General features: G+C 41.3%; 1 protein-coding gene and 1 pseudogene across 11 annotated transcripts in view; one reads left to right on the forward strand and one right to left on the reverse strand.

Annotated features, from left to right (window-relative positions):
* Mllt10 (MLLT10 histone lysine methyltransferase DOT1L cofactor) overlaps window positions 1-7,620 on the forward strand; it is a 148,775-nt gene that overhangs the window by 113,249 nt on the left and 27,906 nt on the right. The window lies entirely within an intron of this gene.
* On the reverse strand, window positions 2,722-3,755 carry LOC110290319 (annotated as a pseudogene).

Here is a 7,620-nt window from a genome sequence, read left to right on the forward strand (position 1 = left end):
AGACCAGGCTGGCCTCGAACTCAGAAATCCGCCTGCCTCTTGAGTGCTGGGATTAAAGGCGTGCGCCACCACGCCTGCTACCCTAATTCTTAAAATGTTTGGTTTTGCTATGAGTCATTTCACAGAGTTGTCTTTGACTTTATTCTATGTCTCTGTAGTTTGAATGCTTGTTCTTTTTCCTGAGCTGCTCCTTCCAGTTCTGATTCTACCCCTAGCTTCTTTATGGAACTGTTGCCATTACAGATTTAGTACACATTTAACAGCTTAATGAATACACATTAACTTTTGTCTCTTTTCTTCTCTACTTTATTCATATGAAATAAGTTTAATTGGTAGCTTTTGCTGTTTTGTGTATAGACTTTCACATGGCTGAAGTCTAGTATATTTAGTAGTGAGTATATCAGAAGACTGTAGAAAGAATGCCACATCCAGGCTTACCTTGGCTCCGGTTTGCAGTTATTGCAATTACTGAAGTTCATTTGTATTTACTGGTTTTCACCTCGAGCCCCAGCGGGGCTCTCAGAAGCTTTTTAATGGTTTTGAATCTTTCTTTGTTTTACAGCAAGGAAAAGTAAATTGAGTTCTCAGACTTCTCTTACCTTTCCTTTCTGAAGAACCTGTTTTAGCTAGGACTAGTCACTATTGCTGTGAAAAACAAGTTGGAGAGGAAATGGTTTACACTTCCACATTGTAGTCCACCATCAAAGGAGTCCATTCAGGACAGGAATCCAAACAGGGCAGGAGCTGATGCAGAGGCCATGGTGGGATGCTGCTTGCTGGCATGCTCCACATGCCTTTCTCAGTCTGCTTTCGTTTAGAACATAGGACCACCAGCCCAGAGATGGCACCTTCTTACGGATGAAGTGGAAACTTCAAATGTTCTTTGGAAAGTCAGTTGTGTTGGATGGTGTTTTGCTGGGGCAAACTCATGAAGGAATGTTTTCCTGAAGTGGACACAGGTGAAAAGACTTAGGCAGACTTGTGAATGAAGAAGTGGACACAGGAGAGAGGATGTTCTGATAAAGCAGGCACATGAAAGGACACATGATGAGAGATTCTTTGCTGAAGCATACAATGCAATGCAATGCAATGCAATGCAATGCAATGCAATGCAATGCAATGCAATGCAATACAATACAATACAATACAAGCATGTATTGGTCTGCCTTACATTGTGTATTTGAGCTCCATTTTTCGGGACTCCATAGAGAAAAAAACACCCAAAAACTTCTGGAAGTGTGCTGTGTTGATTGATAGCATTATATCAGCTGAGACAGATAACACCTGTAGAGGATATGTGATGTTTGGAGGCAGTATAAAAAAAGACTTTGTGGACAGTAAAAGAAAGGGGGTGGGGCTGAGCTTTTCTTATAGAGCTAGCTATGCAACACTTACTGGTCTCATGTCTTTGCTGATCCTTGCTTTCGTGAGAGAGCTACAGCCAAGAACTTGTTCTGGTGTTCCTCCTGGTCCCTCCTGTTGACTTATACTGGGACTGAGACCTGGGCTGTCTCTGCCAGTGGTGGGACTGCTGCTGATTCCTGTTTGCTGTCCTGACTCTACCAAACTGGACTGCTGGTGTATCTGTGAAGTGTTTGCGAGTGGATTGAGTGAGCTGGACTGTTTCCAGACAACACAGATGGGAGTTGCTCCAAAAAAACTTTTAAAACAAGTCGACTTCCCCCATATCCTTTCTTTTCCACTACCTCCAGTGGTTGGGAATGGCTAAAGGAGAGATTAAAGTGTCTAAGATCCATCACTAACTTCTGGAGGCATTTTTCTCCCTTAAAGCTTCCTTGTTTCAGATGACTCTAGCGGTGTTGAAGATATAAAAGTGGGCAGCACTTCCTCATTCTCTCTTTAGCCACATTTCCCATGAACTCCTCGTCTACCAGCCTTTTGTTGTTACAGCTGTCTAGTCCTATTTCAGGCTCAACTGTTCAATATGTTTAGTTCACTCTTCAAAGCCCATCAAAGTATTTAAATGACCAGAATATAAGAAACTGGCTTACAGGGGATATTTTGAAATTCTGCCTTTTACAATAATTTAATGCCCACCACACCTCTCCCCTCACTTTAATGGAACGTGTTGCTATTTCCCTTTCAAAAAAAAAATGTGTTTTCTCAACCCCAGAGTTAACTTTGTCCTTTTTTTTTTTTTTTTCATTTTCCTCCTGTTTTTGCAGAACACATAATTCAATCATGAGCTTTGTGTATGCCTGGTAGGCAGTTGGTCTTATATCTTGGTATATTACCATCTTTTTGTGTCTGTCTGTCTATTTTATTTATCAAAGTTTAAAATTCCTTAATTTTCTATTCCTGGTACTACTACCACAATTTATAGGGCAGTATACCTGATATAATGAAAAGAAAAAAGGCAAAGAAAGCTACAACAGATAAAAGACCTTAGGAACATATATCTAATTGACACTATGTTGCATTAATCAATAGCTGCATGTTTTTGTAAACTGAGGCTATGTTGGTCCTGAACAGGAAGGGTTTTCTGTTTAAGCTGCAGTGACTTTTCTAACTATGGATTATCATTCCTTCATATTTTTACAGTTCCTCTAATGCATTTGGGACAACTGTCTCAACATAACCTCCAGCTTTCCTGACAAGGCTTCTCTCTCTCTCTCTCTCTCTCTCTCTCTCTCTCTCTCTCTCTCTGGCTCTCGCTCGCTCACTTGCTCACTAAGAAGTGTAGTCTGTTTCTGTTTTACTTTAAAACCTTCTGCTACCATAGCTTCCACTTCCACCACTAGATCCATAGCCACCTCCATAGGGACTGCTCCAGCTTCTTCCACCCACACTGGCCCCCTTCATGGGTCTATAATTTGATGGTTGCTGTCCACTGTAATTTCTGAAGTCATTATAGTTCCCACCACCACCATAGTCACCTCCACCAAAATTTCCTCCTTCATTCTAACCATCATAGCCTCCTCCTCCACCACCACATCCACCGCCCTGGTTTCCATAGCCTGGTCCACCACCTCCATAACCTCCTCTACTGCTGTAACCAGGACCACCACCATAGTTGCCACCATCACCTCCAAACCCATTATATCCACCATCACCACCTCCATAACTACCTCTGCTGCTACCACCTCCACCACCATAGCCACCTCGTCAACCAAAGTTTCCTCCACGACCAAAAGTTCCTCCAGGACCAATAAAGCTGCCAGATCCACCTCCACGACCTCTCTGGGATCCAGCAGACTGCATCTCTTGTTTAGAAAGGGTCTTTTTCACCTCACAATTGTGCCCATTAATAGTGTGGTATTTCTGAACAACAATTTTATCAAAAGTTACAAAAGCAAATCCTCTCTTTTTCCCACTCTGCCTGTCTTCCATAACCTCTATGGCTTCAATCTTGCCACACTTTTCAAAGTAGTCTCTCAGGTTATATTCTTCCGTATCCTCTTTAATACCTCCAGCAAAAATTTTCTTCACCGTTAAATGGGCACCAGGCTTTACAGAATCCTCTCTAGAAACAGCTCTCTTTGGTTCCACCACGTGCCCATCAACCTTGTGTGGCCGAGCACACAGTGCAGCATCCACCTCGTTAACACAAAAGTAGGTCACAAAACCACACAGTCTGTAAGTGTGCCCCATTTCTCAAAATGTTCTCTTAAGCTACCATCTGTGGTTTCAGAGCTCAGACCAGCAGTGGACAGCTCCCTCAGCTGCTCAGAGCTCAGACCACCAGTGGACAGCTTCCTCAGCTGCTGTGCTTTCTTTGGATTATGGCCCTTCATTTTAAGACTGGACTCTCCTCTTCCAACTTAGTTCAATATGAGATCTCACTTCATTATTTTTTAAAGTTTCTCTTCTCTTTTCCATTTCCATTTCCTTTTCCTTTCTCCTTCCTTTCCCTTCCCTTCCCCTCCCCCCTTTTCATCTTTCTTCTCTTGCTCTCACTCTTTTTCTTTCCTTGACCACTGTTTCTCCTCCCATTCCCCCACCCTCACCCCAAATCCACTCCTCCATTTCTCTTTAGAAAATGGGAGCCCTCCCATGTCTATTAGCCATCCCTGGCATATCAAGTTGCAGTGAGAATAGTCACCTCCTTCATCATTGAGGCTAGAAGAGACAGCCCAGTAGGAGGAAAGGGAATGGGTATTAAAGCAGGCAACATAGTCAGAGACAACCCCTGACTGTGGGTCTCTGCATCTGTTTCCATCAGTTGCTGGGTGAAGCCTCTGATGACAGCTGTGCTAGGCTCACATATGCAAGTGTAGCAGATGTCTTAGTTAGGTTTCAATGCTGTGAAGATAGACCATGACCAAGGCAACATTTAATTAGGGCTAGCTTACATGTTCAGAGGTCCACTGTCTTCATAGCACTAAGTATGGCAATGTCCCAGCAGGCATGGTACTGTAGGAGGAGCTGAGAATTCTATATTTTGTTCCAAAGGCAAACAGAAGACTGTCTTCCTGGCAACTAGAAGGACTCCCCACCCCCACCCCAATATGTCCTCCTAATAGTGCCACAGCAGAATATCTAATTTTTTTGCTCTTGTTAAAGTGCCTTTTCCTTGTTTATCCTAGTTATTATGGAATGCGTTTTTATGTGTTTGTGAACTTGTCTTTGTAATTGAACTATATATTCCTAGTGAACACAGTTTTTATCTTGTTTTTCTTGTTCCCAGTTTTATTTCTGCTCTAACTCATTGAGTTTTTCTTAGTCATTACTAAGGGTTAACTAGATGAAGGGGCAGGGAAATGAATGGGTGGATAAAAGATTGTGAGTCAGTATGCCACTGCCACCCACGTATCTTTCTGCATTATCATTTCTGTTCTCTTCCTGATCTTGAGAGCCCTTTCCTAGAGCTTGTGTGTTACAGGATTCAGTTTCATTGAACTCAATGAATGTTAGATTGATTTAGATCAAAAATTGTAAAACTTGTAAAAGATGGAAAGAGAATGATGTTCAGTAGAGAGTAGTGGTGGAGGGGATAGAGGGGTGGATGGGCTCATGGTCAAGAGCACTTGTTGCTGAGTACTTGTTTTATGTGTTCCTCTTGCATGGACATATATGCAACATGGTGGAGAAGTTAAAAGAGGACATGAGAGCATTTGGGAGTTGTAGGCAGTTGTGAGCCATTACGTTTGCCCTGGGAATTGAACCCAGGTCAGCTCCAGGAATAGCAAGTATTCTTGTAAGGCATCTCTCCGCCCCCCCCCCCTTTTCCTTTTTAAATAAAAAGAGTGGATACAGAAGATTTAGAAGATCTTACCCAAGTGTGTGTCAGGTCGGCGAGTGAAAATTAGACATCTCCCTTTAATTTTTATTACCGTGAAAGGAATATTTTGCAGTATTTTATAACAAAAACCCGAGTTTCATAAATGTCTCCAAAGCAGGATTAGTAGATTGCACTTGGTCTGGGTAGTCTATGTAAACACCCTAATGGACTACCCAAACAATCAAACTTTTAAGTGTGATTATTGTTGCATAGTGTTGGATGGTAGTTTTGGCTTTCATACTGTGCCTAGGGTGTTGGTGGATGAGATTAATACTACTACTTACTTAACCTAGAAATTTTAAATTAGCACTTAAAATGCTAAAATTCCTGTAGCTACCATTTGGTGATCCTCAATATGAGTTGACATTTCTAAAACCTTTAAATGGGCATTGTCAGTTTTTGTATAATAATATGGAGACCCAGAACACCTGAGTAATTTTGATTGTCATCATTTATCTGAGAACATCCGACTCAGTTTTTATCTCAGCCAGAAGTTTGTTCTAAAAAAACATGTACTGTTTGGATTTCAGTATGGACCTCCTAACTTTTGTCTTTTAGTTCTGAGCACTGGATATTATGTGTGTGGTGTATTTTCACCATCCACACTTGAAAGCTATTAATTAGGGCTAAGGCAATTGGTGAAGTATATGCTGGGCTTCAGTCAGATCCCTGGTCCTTGAGTAAAACACAAAACATAATTGCAGGCACTTGGAATCTCAGTGCTGGGGAAGCCTAGACAGGATTCTAGAATTGCTGGCAGTTAGTAATGTTGATTCAGTAAGCCCTATACTTAGAGAAAGAGTGTTTCAAAAAAAGGTGGAGCACTATACAGTATTGACTTGTGGCCTGTACACACTTGCCAGAAGCATGCAGACTCAATAAACACATAAGCAAGCCAAATATGCAAAGGCCAACATTTTATATTTCTAATATACTTGAAAAGTAGCCCAAGCATTTCATTAACTCTTAATCTCAACCTTCCTTTAAAGCTTTGCATAGTGCTTCTTTATTTTCATCTTATCCCACATTTCCCCCAGTTTTTGGAGGAATAGTTTCATTCCACAGTTTAGACTCATCTTGAATTTGCAATCCTTCCTCCTTTACCTCCTGGTTCTGGGACTGTAGTCATGGGTCACTGTACCTAGCTCTACTAGTTATCAATGCTTACTCTGATAATAGGAAGGCAAAATTTTTTTGCATATATATATATATATATATATATATATATATATATAATAATAGAAAGCTAACATTTGTTGAATAAACTGGAATAATCCACATTCAGTATTGTCTCTAGGCTGGAGCCACGTGTCTGAGTTAAGATCACTTAACTTCTGCCCCCGCAGAAGACTTGTGTTCAGTTCCCAGCACTCACATGGCATCTTACAACCATCTGTAACGTGGGTTCCAAGGAATCTGGCACCTTCTTTTACCTTCTTTGGCTCCTGCACACATATGGCACACAAGCATGCACTGCAGCACACATGTATACTTGCCTTTTTCTCAGTTGTCTTTTGTTTATAAATATTTATTTTGCTAAAAGTGCTGGTTCGGTTCTGTCTAGCATGACCAGACTCTTGTGTGTGTGTGTGTGTGTGTCTGTCTGTCTGTCTGTCTGTCTGTGTATATGAACATTTGTGCCTAATGTTGGGTATCTTCCTCAGTCTGTTTACACTGTGTTTGGAGACAGGACCCAGGGCCCTGAGATTTGGCTAGACTGACCAGCAAGCCTTTGTTTGCTCATGTCTCCACTTCCCTACTGCTGGAATTCCACGGTGCCTGGCCTTTACATGGGTTCTGGGATTGGGCTCGTTTTTGTGTTTGTATGTCAACCACTTTACTTATGGACTCATCTTCCAAGCTTCTAAATTTGTTAAATGTTAGTTATTGTTCTATGATTTGTTGTTATACTTCATTGACTTTGTACTCTGGCATTAAGTGATGTGTTTGACACTTTCTTTTGAAGTTGCTTGAATAAGATCGATCCTTTTGTTTTTGCTTTGTTATTTTGTCTTGAATAATACTTCATCAGGTTCTTTCTGTGGTTCTCTTCCCTGGATCATTCTGAGCAATCCCTAGGTGTTGTAATTTTTGTTTTTGTTTTGACCATTGTCTTCACATGTGTGAAACCCTGTATTAATGTTAGGGGCAAGATGGGTACCATGAGTGAGCCACACAGTGTGTGATAATGGGAACTCTGATGGGTTAAAGTGACCTGTCTACAGCTAGTCAGATTGTTAGGGTTTCACACTATACCAGCTACTTTTGATATGTTGGGTTTTTTGTTTGCTTTTGTTTTGCTTTGCTTTGCTGCTGTTGGTTTCCTTCCTTCCTTCCTTCCTTCCTTCCTTCCTTCCTTCCTTCCTTCCTTCCTTCCT

This window comes from Mus caroli, chromosome 2 (assembly GCF_900094665.2).
Source record: "Mus caroli chromosome 2, CAROLI_EIJ_v1.1, whole genome shotgun sequence".
Taxonomy (NCBI): domain Eukaryota; kingdom Metazoa; phylum Chordata; class Mammalia; order Rodentia; family Muridae; genus Mus; species Mus caroli.